This window comes from Cervus canadensis, chromosome 6 (genome assembly GCF_019320065.1).
Source record: "Cervus canadensis isolate Bull #8, Minnesota chromosome 6, ASM1932006v1, whole genome shotgun sequence".
Classification (NCBI taxonomy): domain Eukaryota; kingdom Metazoa; phylum Chordata; class Mammalia; order Artiodactyla; family Cervidae; genus Cervus; species Cervus canadensis.
The window spans coordinates 34,003,515-34,017,861 of NC_057391.1; the positions used below are offsets into that span (position 1 = coordinate 34,003,515).

Here is a 14,347-nt window from a genome sequence, read left to right on the forward strand (position 1 = left end):
GCTATATTAATATTAAAGTTCTCTGTTTTAGTCCATAATTAATCAAACCTCAATTTAGGGCTGATTTCGTTCTTAGTCTATAATTTCCTCAGGAGGCACAGCCCTCTTCCATTTTGACTGTCCCTGCCATATTATGAACGATATAATGACAGCATCACTGTTAAGTTTGGGATTTAGAAACTTACCCCTTTTTACCCAAGACAAGAATAACTCCCAGTGGGCTGCAGGCTTTTCACTCAGAGGCTATTTATCCTCTGATGATTTCCTGTGTCGCACCAACAAACATCCCTCCAGTCACAGCAGCTGGGATTCAAAGTGGCCTTCTTCCTGCTCCCTGTGATTTCATGATTTACTGTTGAACTCAATTATAATGATGTGATTTTGCTTGATATTTCAAAAAGCATTTAGTTTTAAATTTTCTGTCATTATTGAAAACTCACTGGTTAATGCCTTAACTCTCTAAGCTTTTATGCAAAGAAGTAAATACTTTGAAACCTTTACATTTAAGCACCTCTCCAGCTTCAGAGAAAGTGTAAAGAAGATATCCATCTTTCTATCTACACACAAACTACACCTATACTTGTGTATAGAGTGTATATGTATATCCTGTAGACTATATACTCATATATTTTAACTGTCTATGTGACAGTGGGTGTGTATGTGTCTCTGTTTTCTGAGCGTGTCTTATGGAGCAGTGACTGAACTTTAGGCTGAGGGGTCACAAAGAGTTGGACACGACTGAGCGACTGAACTGAACTGAGGGACTGGATGGCTTTCTTGCTTCCCTTACAAAGCTGACTCTGCTTTAGTGTTGAGTGCAGTATCTGCTTTAGTGTTGAGTGCAGTATCTCTTCTAACATTTGTTTTGTTTTTAAATATCTTTTGTGATAATTCATGTTTGTGCTACTTCCAATTTGCCACATTACTTTCAGAAACTCCCATTACTTTGTTTCCTTCTGTATTTTTGCAATTGACAGAAGAGAAGTGTTTCTTAGCTGCATAAGAGCAATACATATGAAGTTTATTTTACCGGCGGTACAGTGATGTATAAACTTGAAGTCCAGTCACTTGCATACTCAGAAGACCGTCCTTCCTGCTCTGGTAGCCAGGTCTTTATACTGATCTTTCCTCTTTTCCAAAATGGGATTTTAGAGCAACGGGCACATCTGTCTTCAAATGTGGATTCTAAAATATATTTTTAAATCAAGTTTAATTTACTTGGGTTATCTATCTTCTTTTTCCATCTATCATTGAAAAATAACCAAACATAGGATATCATAATTTTTTCATAGAATAACTGCCATTTTACAAGTGCCTCCTGTATGCCATACCTTCTAGGAGTTTTATATACATTATGCCATACTATATAATCTTTGAATGAGGTAGATGAGAAATCTGAAACTCATAAAGTTTACCTAACTACCATATAGTTACTAGTGGCTGAATTTGAAATCAAATATGAAGTGGATATAAAAATAAATATTTGTATATATCCTTATATGTATTATTAAATTATATTCACATATGTGTGTGTAGACCTGCTAATGACAGAGTCATACAAGTTACCTGAATCATCTTGTGCCATTTATGAGACATTTCAAGTACTCTATATTTGAAATGCAGATTGGGTATAAATTCTAGCTTTTTGGCCAAGAAATATATGTATAGGTAGCTCATGTCAGCACTTCACATCACAATTTTCTTACTTGGAAAAGGAAGATATGATTTATAATTTCATTTTTTTTAGAATCGAAATGCCCATACTGAGGTCTCTCTCTGCTATAATTTATTTTTGGACTGGTAGGATATTTTAAGCACATTCATAATTAGTGACCTGTAAAAATGAAGACATGGCTCTTCTAGATATTCTGCAGAAGTAGTTCTCTTCCTCCATGTAAAATAGGAAGCGTTATGCTTATAAAAAACCCACCATTGTCAAGTGTAGTACTTTATTTCCCCCCAGGCTGATTAACAGTCACTGGCCTTGGTAAGATTGATAGTTAAATGTGGTATTTGGCCTGATTTTTGCCTTGAGTTCCCTCCGGGTATTGCTTGGGCATTTTTTTACAGAGTTAATTGAGGAGACTATATCAACGGGTTTCTTTTCTTGAAAATCTTGTTGTGCTTCAGAGGACAGTTGATTGCAAGCTCTGCCCTTCTCTTAGCTGCCAGGGAGTTCCTTAAGCCTCAAAGCTTACAAATTAGTGCAGTTTAGTGATTTGTTTTAGACTTTTTAGCTACAGCATTTGCTACTATAGAAGTGATTTTTTTTTTCTATGCTTTTTGAATGTGGTTATTGTGTCATATAGTATAACCCTGTACCATTCTGGCTATTGTGTGATTGATACAGAAACTGCTTCGATAGGAAACCATTTTAAGGGAGAACAGGAAAGGTATTATATTCAGCTGTAGTGCCATGCATTTCTAAACAGCTGATGTTTTCTTTAACTGATCACCACCCCCCAAATTTTCAGAGGCAGTTGAGGCTTTAGAACTTTAACTCTTAATTTGGTCCGGTTGCCAGAGAAGTGCCCTGAAATTCATTATGCACTCATAGTTCACAATTGGAAATTCATTAATTTTTAGTTTAACTGTGTTATGATTGTCATGTTTTAAAGTCAGACCTCTTTATTTGAAGAATATGGAGAAACATCGATTTTGTGAATTTTTCTCTGAATAGGGCTTCTTCATACTTGAGCCAGATACTTGAAACTAGTGGTCTGTGACTTTCTGCACACTGGAAATTGTGATAATGTTGTTAAATGGAGTGTGCCATCATGTATTTTGAAATTTAAAAATCTCAAATTAAATCACAAACTTTTGTAAAGGAATAAAGTAAAAGATGAATTGAATCAAGTGTTCAAAAGAGCTTAATCATAGATTGTATGTTTTTACTGCTTCACATATTTAATGATGCATTTCAGAATACTTACAAAAAATAGTGCCCCCTGTTTTTGCATCTTTCTTTTCTTCTAATTTTTCTAGTTTATGATCCCTTAGAGGCAATGGTCTGTTTTGGATGAAGATGCACAGTGTCTTAATGATTTGGTACAAAATTATATACCCAAAGATTTAAGTTCATCTGTATGTTGTAGTTTATAATTTAATTGAATATTATATATATTAAGGGCTTTTCTGGTGGCTCAGCTGGTAAAGAATCTGCCTGCAATGCTGGAGACCTGAGTTTGATCCCTGGGTTGAGAAGATCCCCTGGAGAAGGGAAAGGCTACCCACTCCAGTATTCTTGCCTGGGGAATTACATGGACAGAGGAGCCTCTGTGTGCATCTGTATGTTATGGTTTATCATTTAGTTGAACATTATATACATTAACAATATTAATTCAGTTGAACGTCTAAAAAAGCTGGGATAGATATTCTTAGAACAAAGGATGAAATAGCTTATAAACTTGAAAATGGTATTTAAATATCTTTAGTTGTGACAGAAAGTAAAGTCTATATATTTTTAAATATTATTTTAAAATTGCTTAAGAATCTTTTCTGGTGGCTTAACTGTCGACTGTTTCTCATTCATTGTACATAGCTGTCATCCTCCTAACAATTATTGTGACACCCCAGAGGTTTTCTCATTATTAATGAAAACTCAGCATTTGTACAAATGGGAAGTGTTTGATACAGCAAAAGATGAAAACTGGTAAAGCAGATTTCCAGCATATTATTGTGTGGGGGGATTGAATTTGAAGTTGCAAGTGGAGAAACAACAGGTGAGTTAGTCTGATCATGATATTGGCCCCCAAACAGGCAGAATCAGCTGGAATCAGTTGATTGCTATTACAGGGAGATAGTTGGGCCCACGTCATGGGAATTGGTAGAATGGATCAAGGTAGGATGAGGTGTCTGATTGTCGGGGGTTGAGAGGAAGATTAACGTGCAAGTGGTTTCCTGGGGAGTATTAGTTACATAGTCATATCTGATCCTGTGCGACCCTGTGGACTGTAGCGCACCAGGCTCCTCTGTCCATGGGATTCTTCAGGCAAGAATACTGGTGTGGGTTGCCATGCCTTCTTCAGGGGATCTTCCTGGGGAGTGCTGTCTTGGAATCACCACTGGAAGAGACGGAGGGAGCCAGCATTCAGCAGACAGAGAAGTTGAGCTGTGACTCAGTTACAGCAGAGTCTAAACTGAGTGAATGGGATACTGTGAAGTTGGAGTGGACTTCAGAGATGTCCCAGAGAGAAGAAAACCCCTTCTCACCCCCCACTTTTAACCAGTCACTGGGTGTGGACTGCCCCTGGGGAAGACGTACCATATCTCAGGATGAGGTGGCTCCCTTGGATTGAAGGTGAACCCTGGGAGGAACTCAACCGTGAAAGCTTAGGAGGTAACACTCTTGGGAGCTGGGGGAATGAATGTCTTCATGCAGAAAGGGTTCTGGACAGTGCATCACATCTTCTATACCTCTCCCTTTAGGGAGTTCATATTTGTTTGTTTATGAAAGTTCATCTCATCTGGTACCCAGTCCTCTGGAAGCAGGCCTCTTTTCTCAGGGATACATACAAGAAGAAAGCCTGTGGGATGAATTTCAGGCCCCGCTGTTACCCCTGATCTCAGAACCATCGTCATCCTTGATCTCTGATGTTCATTATCTCTTATTTTTTAAACCACCTTTTCTAGATCTCCCTTAACCACAGTGAACAACTCTGATGGGCTGGATATCAAGCATAGAGAAGTGACCCCAAAGGGCTTGGGATCCTGGTCACTGTGTCCTTCTCAAGCCACTTTCACAGCTGTTAGATTTTGTCAATTTGCTTTCAGAATTGGGAGGGAGCACCGACAGATACTTAAGTGGGTCACCTGGGTGCCTGATGTCTTCTTCCGTCCTCACATAAATTTGTAGTAGTCTTGCCTTCTCTTAACAATCAGGGTAAATTGTCCTTGCCTGGAAGGTGACTTTTTTTCTTGCCTGCGTTTCTTTTGCACGGGAATGCACAGTGGCTAGGTGGCAACTGTCACAGGAGTTTGAGATCCTTGTTCTTTTGTGGAGGTTTTTGTTACTCCTCTGGAAGCCAGGACATCTTAGCCACTTAGAGTCTATACTTATGGGGAGTAGAAGCACAGATACCCCAGGTGGGTTCCTGAGAGTGAAGGTAAATGGGACGCTTGGACTTGTGTGTTCTACTTGCTAAGGACACAGCTCCACATGCTTGTGTGCTAAGTCGCTTCAGTCATGTCTGACTCTTTGCCACCCCGTGAACTGTAGCCTGCCTGGCTCCTCTGTCCATGGGATTCTCCAGGCAAAAGTACTGGAGTAGGTAGCCATTTCCTTCTCCAGGAGATCTTCCTGACCCAGTGATCAAACTTAGGTCTTCTGCATTGCACTGCAGGTGAATTCTTTACTGTCTCAGTTCAGTTCAGTTCAGTTCAGTCGCTCAGTTGTGTCCGACTCTTTGCGACCCCATGAATCGCAGCACGCCAGGCCTCCCTGTCCATCACCAACTCCCAGAGTCTACTCAAACCCATGTCCATCGAGTCGGTGATGCCATCCAACCATCTCATCCTCTGTCGTCCCCTTCTCCTCCTGCCTCCAATCCCTCCCAGCATCAGGGTCTTTTCCAATGAGTCAACTCTTTGCATGAGGTGGCCAAAGTACTGGAGTTTCAGCTTCAGCATCAGTCCTTCCAATGAACACCCAGTACTGATCTCCTTTAGGATGGACTGGTTGGATCTCCTTGCAGTCCAAGGGACTCTCAAGAGTCTTCTCCAGCACCATAGTTAAAAGCATCAATTTTTCAGTGCTCAGCTTTCTTCACAGTCCAACTCTCACATCCATACATGACCACTGGAAAAACCATAGTCTTGACCAGACAGACCTTGTTGGCAAAGTAATGTCTCTGCTTTTTAATTTGCTGTCTAGGTTGGTCATAACTTTCCTTCCAAGGAGTAAGTGTCTTTTAATTTCATGGCTGCAATCACCATCTGCAGTGATTTTGGAGCCCAAAAAAATAAAGTCTGACACTGTTTCCACTGTCTCCCCATCTATTTCCCATGAAGTGATGAGTCAACAAAAAAGTTCACAGCTCCATACAATGGTCATTAACTTAAGGTTATACTACTCCTGTGGGTGTGGTGCCTGATCCACTCAGGGTATTATCCCCAAGTTCCTCTGTCAGCTGCTCTTTCAAAAGACTGTTTCATCATTCTGTCAGATCAACAGCTTTTGAATGGCACATGGTGTGATATAACCAGTGGATTATATGATCACATACTCACTGCTGTACCTTTTTTTTTTTACTCTTCAGTGGATCCCCATGTTCAGTGCAAGGCTATGAGGGATCCTATTCGGGTAGATAACATACTCTGTAAGCCCTTGGGGTTAAGGCACTTGCTAAGGCCCTGTAGGCAGTAAATATAAACCCATACCCAGAATATGTGTCCTTCTTTCATGTCTGAATGGAGTCCAGTGTAGTCAATTACCACTGAAGAGCTGGCTGGTCTCCTTGAGGAATGGTGTATCTCAGGGTAGGATGGGCGTTGAGCAGCAGCAATAGCTGGGTAAGCTTGATGAATGGGAGCCTGTGCTGCTCAATCTATGCAGTGTCCATACTTTTCACCGTGGCTGCTTTCTTCTTGCACCTCTCGAACAACACTGAGGAGACTGACAGCAAGCTGACTGATGTCAACCGATCAAGTCATTCCGTCTATTTGGCTGTTAATTGCTTTACTCTAATTACTATTGCTCTGTAAAAAGCTATCCAAACAGCGACTGAGAACGGCCACTTTATTATGTTCATGGATTCTGTGGGCTAGGCATTCATACAAGGGGCAGTCAGAATGGCTCGTTCTTGTCCCATAGTTTCTGGAGTCTTACCTATTAAGATTTGAAGGCAGAGGGTGCCTTGACCTCTCAGGACTGGAATCGTCTGGAGGTGTCTTTATTCTGGCAGAGAGCTAGGACCTCCGCTTGTTGGCAGGTGGAATGCCTCCATGTGGGCTTTCACATTGTTTGGGTTTCATCACAGCGTGGTGGCTGGATTCTAAGAGCATGTATCCCTAGAGAATGGAAGAGGTCTTCTGAGATCTTGGTTTGAAAACTATGTGCATCAATTCTATGTACTTTTGTGTGAAGCAGAGGCAAATGTCCACCCAAGTTGAAAGGAAGGGACTATAGATCTCCCTGGTTGATGGGAATAGTACCAAGTTCACTTTGGAAGAAGTTCACATTGCACATTGTGTAGCTAGAGAAATTGTTGCATCCTTTAGAGAGTACAGTCTGCAACATGACTCATGGTGGATGCTCTCTTGAGGGCAGTAACATGGTAAACAAAGATCTGTCTGCTTTGTACCAACTCTAGGTCTCCAGCCAACCGACCAGCCAAGCTATTCACTGCCAATAAGTACACAAGTAGATAAGTATATATTCTTACCTCAGCAACTTCTCTTTCCACTCACAGTGTGTGATCCCTGAAGTTGTATCCATGGTTAGAGTTCTCACTGCTAACTTTGAATGGGCTTCCCGGGTGGCGCTAGTGGTAAAGAACCTGTCTGCCAATGCAGGAAACATAGGAGATACGGGTTCGATCCCTGGGTTGGGAAGATCCCCTGGAGAAGGGAATGGCAACCCATCCCAGCACTCTAGCCTGGAGAATCCCATGGACAGAGGAGCGTGGTGGGGTACATTCCATAGGATCACAGAGTCACAGGGGACTAAAGCAATTTAGCATACTGACTTTGAAGACACCGCCTAGTGGGGCTTTAGGGAAGGTGCAGCGCCTTTTTAGTTTGTATCACGTATCAAGCCAGTGTTCACTGGTGGCTCAGAATCCACCTGCCAGTGCAGGAGACCTGGGTTCGATCCCTGTGTTGGGGAGATCCCCTAAAGGAGGAGATGGAAACCTACTCCAGTTTTCTTGCCTGGGAAATCCCATGTACAGCGGAGACTGGAGGGCTATAGTCCATGAGTTGGACATGACTTAGTGACTAACCAAAAACACCATCACATCAAGCCAACCCATCTAAGCCCCATTCTTGGACTTGGTGGTTAGAAGGGACTTCTCATGTCGTCACAGGTATGAGCTGAGATTAGTGGGCCACTGTTCATTATTCAGGTAGATGTAGGGATCTGGACCACCTCTGCATGTAGCTCACTTATGCCTTCTCTACTTGTGCTCAGTCCCAGATATTCCATTTTTATCTAATAATGGATTATTTCTGGGCTTGCTTGATCTTGCATGGCTTGACTGACAGAATCCAGCTTGTAATGGACATTTTTGGCTACAGTGTCTTTTAATAGCCTCTGATCAGGCACTCTGCCTAAACGAGGCTCAGGACATCATACGCTGTTTTCAAATGATTTTGAATTCTCTACTGCAAATGGTTTAGTTTTTCTTAAAATCTTTAGATGTCTGAGTTGTTATTCTCTTACTGGGGTTTGCCATAAATTCTATATGGTGTTTTCTCTCACCACAATTATCTAGTACCATGGAGTTTTGTGGAATCATTTTGCTGAAATAGCAGGATTTCTTCCGTAAAACCTGTACTTTCTGCAAAGCCTTTGACTTCCCTATGGCCCATCCCTACCCAGCATCCTTGTGTCATACATGGTTAAGTAGATCAGAGCAGTGTTCCTAGAGTAAGACATGTTCCCTCCTGAGTGGAAAGAGGCCTAATAGGGATTTTGCTTCTTTCTTATTGATGAATAATGTGAGATGCAGTTGTTTGTCCTTTCCTTATGAAGAGTTGTCCTTCCATTACTCAGATATTAGAGCCCTAAAACTTTCACTGTTAAGGTGTTTATTTTCCACTGTCTGAGCACATGTGTTTTACTAAGTTTTTGAAGTATTATACTTGCTATTTTTGCTTATCTGGCTCACTTAGTGGGATGTTATTGATATAATGGACCAGTGTAATACTTTATATAATGTCCAGTAAGTATATTATGCCAAAGGATGAAAAACTTACTATAGTCTTGAGTCAGGATGGTAGATACATACTGCTGTTTGCCCCATGTGAGTGAGAAATGTTTCTGGTTCTTCTTGATAGAGATGGACAGGAATGCATTTCCTAGATCACTTGTCAAGTACCATGACCTAAAGTTATATCAATCTGCTCTAGTAAAGATACTGCAACTGGCCACACACTGCAATTGATGCTTCTACTTGGTTGAATATGTGGTAGTACACTCTCATCTTCCATCGTCCATTTGGTTGTTGTGTTGATCAGACTAGTGAATAAAATTAGGACATAATGCCTCATTTCATGTTTTAAGAGTGGCATTAATATCATCTGTTCCTCCCAATAAATGATATTGTTTGTGATTTGCTAGCTTGGTTTAGGGCTGAGATAATACATTTTAGAGAATCCCTCACCCTAGCTGCCACTCTGCTGCTTTTTATGATTAACTGTACCATCGTTGCTACTGATGCTTAAGTGCTTCGATCTGGCCTCTGTTATTTAGAGATCCTATCGTTCCCACTGCTGTCAGGGAATCCAATTCTGTAACGACATCTCCTACTGTCAGTCCTGACCACAGCAATGTCAAGACCGCTCTCCCTGGTGCAGACATAGGCAGTTGGTGATGTGTCTGGCTTTAAATAATCGTATGTGCACTGAAGCTTTCCCACTCACTTAACCTTTTAGAAATATTCTTTTTTAGTCACTCTATGATAAGAGTATATTGTTTGGTCTGGTTAGCCCCATTTTCTGGAGAACCCAGAGATAATGTAACCCCTTTGTTCTTCCTCCAAATAACCAGTAGTCTCAGTAACATTTAAAAATACCCCATTGTCATGTACTGTATTTTTATATCTGACCAATTGTACATTTCTTTGTTTCTAAGATAATTGTTATGGGACTAAATTGTGTCTACAAAATTCATATGTTAAAGCCCTAAACCTCCAATGTTACTTTATTTGGATATTAAGCCTTTAAAATGGTAATTAAAGTTCAATGAGATCAGAGGATGGGACCCTAATAAAGCAAGAGGTCTGCTGTGTGTATGTAATAAACCACACCCACACACAGGTATGGGCACAGCAAGAAGGCAGCCATCTGCAAGCTAAGGAGAGAGGCCTCTGGAGAAAATGATCCTACCAGCACCTTGAACTTGGATCTCCAGCCTCCATAACTGAGAGAAAATAACTTTTTGTGGGTTAAGCCCCCCAGTCCGTGGTATTTTCTTATAGCAGTTCTTGCCAACTAACACAGGATTCAGTAAAAGAAACTACTATGATAGCACATATCTATCCCCCTTACTAGAAATAAATTCACTCTTGTCTTTTGATCTACCTTTCCATTATATGCTGTGTTTCTGGCATTTCTGTAACCTCTGTGTGGGTGTTTCCTTGGTGTTTCTTATTCTTCTTACAAGGACAAAAGTCCTCTTGATTTACAGTCCCCACCCTTCTGATTTAATTTTTTAATGACCTTTTTTAAAAACTTAATTTTATTTTAATTACCTTTTTTAAACTTTATTTAATTTTAATTACCTTTTTGTTTAAAGGCCTAATCTCCAAGCAATGTAACATTAGAGGTTTAGGGCTTTAACATATGAATTTTGTGGACACAAGTTAGTCCGTAACAATTCTCTTGGAAACCAAATGTATAATTGGTTAGATGTAGAAATACAGTGCATGACAACGGGATATCTTTAAATGTTACTGAGACTGCTGAGTGTTTGAGGGAAGGACAAAGGGGTTCCAAGAAAATGGAAATGGAGAATCCATTTCCCTGATATTTCCAGCTTCTGGAGGCTGCCCATATATCGACCCATGGCCCATGTTTCCATCTGCAAAGCTAGCAGTGTTGAGTCTCTCTGTGCCTTTTTTCCATAGTCACATCTGCCTCTGATTACCTTGGGTGCACCCTGAAAATTCAGGGTGTTCTTTGTATTTTAAGGTAAGGTAGCTGGTTGCAACCCTAATTTCATCTGTAACCTTAATTCCTTTTTTGCCATGCAAGCTAATATAGTCAATTTCTGGTGATTAGGATGTGGAAATCTTTAGGGATGGGGCAGTGTTCTGCGAACAACAGTAATAAATTGATGCCAACCTTCCATTGTTTTTCTCAAATGCATGGGTAGTCCCTAGCAATAACCACCTGAATCTGCACTCCTTATAATTACTATTTATCCCAGCCTGTCAATACCTGAGACACTGCATACAACTTCCTCTCGTATGTCATTATTTCTGTTCATCTAGGTAAGAGAGGGATAAAATTACAAAAAGGTCAAGCAGTCCTCATCACAGATCTCAGCAAATCTCAGCAAAGAACTGTACTTCTGCAATATTCCTGTGATGAATTTTTTCTATGAAAGTGAAACTCGCTCAGTTGTGTCCAACTCTTTGTGATCCCATGGACTATATAGTTGGTGGAATTCTCTAGGCCAGAGTACTGGAGTGGGTAGCCTTTCCCTTCTCCAGGGGATCTTCCCAACCCAGGGATTGAACCCAGGTCTCCCTTATTGCAGGCAAATTCTTTACCAGCTGAGCACAAGGGAAGCCCAAGAATACTGGAGTGGGTAGCCTACCCCTTCTCCAGTGGATCTTCCCAACCCAGGAATCGAACCAGGATTTCCTGCATTGCAGGTGGATTCTTTACCAACTGAGCTATCAGTATTGAATTTATTCTATAATCCTGGGATTTGTTACTACTGTCTCGTGTTTCTTCTATTTCTTATGTTCTCTAGACAACAAATTTTTTATTTGAAAGTACCTTAACTATGGCAATTTCAGGTTTTCTTATGTTGAAATTTTTTTCTTGCCATCTAATGTTCTTACTGGAAAAGAAGTATCTGCCAGGATAGCACCCATACCCACCAGTGCGCCATGAATTGGTCTCTGGAAGTAAGGGGGATGAAATGGACATTCCATGGTCTGTCAATCAGTATCATCTTCTCTTCAGCCTGGATCTGGCTCTGACTCCCAGCTACCCTCTGTGGTCATTTTGGTCATACGTGCCAACTCTTTAGGTATTTTGAGATCCTGATTTCCGAGTTTTAGTCCTTCTTTTGAAAAAAATTTAAAGTGGTATCTTTTGTTTTTCTGTAAGGTATGTGGGCTCTTAGTTCCCTGACCAGGGATCAAACATGCATCCCTTCAGTGGAAGTGTGGAGTCTTAACCATTGGGTCACCAGGCAAACCCGAAAAGTGGTATATTTTCTCCACTCTACATTATCAGTTATTGGAGAAATATGTGTGTGTGTATGTATGTATATGATACTGAAAAGGTACTTACAATTTTAAAAATTATTAAAAAAAATTATAGGGTACTGGTTTCTTATGCAACCTCCATTTTTCTGGTTTGCCAGAATTTTCCAAGACTTATTTTCTCTCAAGAAGTAATTATATAAACCCAAAGTGACTTTCATGGCATCTTCATAAGTTTTACATTGTAAAGTACAGCCTAATTCTATTTTAAAACATATATATTATAAATATTGGATAAATTAATATTTTCAGATAAAGGAAAATTACTTTGTGAGTTTTCCATCATTGAAGTTAGTCTTGTTTATGCAAAATTTAAGAACAGTTGTATGTCATTTGATACTCTTATTGATAGTTTTATATATATATATATATAATGAAAGTTCAGGTGTCTCTGTAAATAATTTATTATGTCATTTTAGAAGTTTTATACTCAGAAATAATAGGTGAGATGAATATTGGCTATATTTAAGTTTTCTGTAAATAACTTTCCTTATTCCAAACAGTTTGAGATGTTCCAATGGTACTTTGTAGTAAAGGAAAATAACATTTTCTAACAAGGAAATCTTTTTCATAGATAATGCTTACCTGTGTACCCTGTGTTCAGTCGCTCAGTTGTGTCTCACTCTTTCTGAGCCCATGGACTGTGGCCCGCCAGGCTCCTCTGTCCATGGAATTCTCCAGGCAAGAATACTGGAGTGCGTAGCCCTTCCCTTCTCTAGGGGATCTTCCTGACCCAGTGATCGAGCCCAGATCTCCTACATTGCAAGCAGATTATTTACCATTGAGGCACCTGGGAAGCCCCAATGCTTCTCTGTATCCTTTGCTAATTCCTTCTCTTCTTGGTTTCCAGATTTTAGGGATTCTCAGAGTTCTGTTCTTCTCCCTCTTTTTTCCTCACTCTGCACCTTCTTGCCTCGGGCATATCGCACACCATCTCTGTCTGATGACTTGCAGACCTTTATTCCACATCAGATCTCTGTTCTGAGCTCCAGTAGGTAACTGCCTCTTTCACGGTGCCACCTTAATTCCTCAAAGGCAACACACTTAACATGTTAAAAGCTATACTCCTGGTCTTTGTCTAAATCTTTCTCCTCAGTTTTCCTCTTTTTATTAAAGGTCACTCTCATCTACTCAGTAGTTCACATCATCTGCCTGGAAGTCACACTTGACGCTGCCATTTCCCTCCCATTTAACGGGCCATCACCCTGGTCCCTGCCATTGTTTGTCGCTATAGATGCAGCTCTTCAAGTGTGTCATAGAAGTAGTTGGTAAAATCTTAGGATAGTGGACAGCAGGAACGTTTTCCAGTACAAACATTTTCTTATTCATCCCTTAAGAAAAATTTACCCCATAAGCTTTTAGTGAACACTCGAAGTTACTATGAATCATTAGGACTGTGGAAATAATTTTTAGATAATTTTAGTGAGTATACAGATATTTTACATAATTAATTTTAGAAATTTTCTATTGCACTGATGTTTCCAAATAAGTAAGTATACTAGGTATAAGACATGAGGTGGAATACATAGATAGACCCTCATCATTGTTAACATAGCTTCAGGTACAATAATTGTTATTGATGTGAGTTTAGGTAAAAATAAATGATCTTTCTTCCATTTCTGTTAGTATTTTAAAGAAGATATATCTAAAGATGATTTAAAGAAGTTGAACTCACATGAAGAAATCAGAAAATTGAGTAATCTACCTTCACTTAGGTTAAAATTTGGAAATATATTCTGCTGAGAACATTGTGTGATTTTATTTATTTAGTCTTGTTCTATCTAGAAATGCTATCACTTCCCTGTTCTGGTCCCTTGTCTGCTATTGATCTTTCCCTGACTACACCAGCCCATTCATATCACTGTGAAGCTGAGCTTTTCTTGCACTTGTATTTCAATGCCTTCTGGTTTAGTACTTAATTGTTCTCTATTTATCTTTGGTTACAATTGTTCATTGAGTGAATCATTGTTAGATGTTATGTACATAGCATAGTACTTCCTAGACATTCAGGAAAATATTCAAACAGTTTTGATAAGGGACTTTGTCCTCAGATAACATATACTCCCATTGACAAGACAAAGAAATTCATAGCCATACCCACAATACCATCATTTACTGAGAATGAACCTTGTGTTAGAAACCATATTTCATAAATTCTCAAAATACTCCTTTAAGAGTATCCAAAT

At 39.9% G+C, this 14,347-nt stretch overlaps 1 protein-coding gene across 1 annotated transcript in view; it reads left to right on the plus strand.

Annotated features, from left to right (window-relative positions):
• Positions 1-14,347, plus strand: part of MDGA2 (MAM domain containing glycosylphosphatidylinositol anchor 2) — an 858,597-nt gene that overhangs the window by 11,986 nt on the left and 832,264 nt on the right. The window lies entirely within an intron of this gene.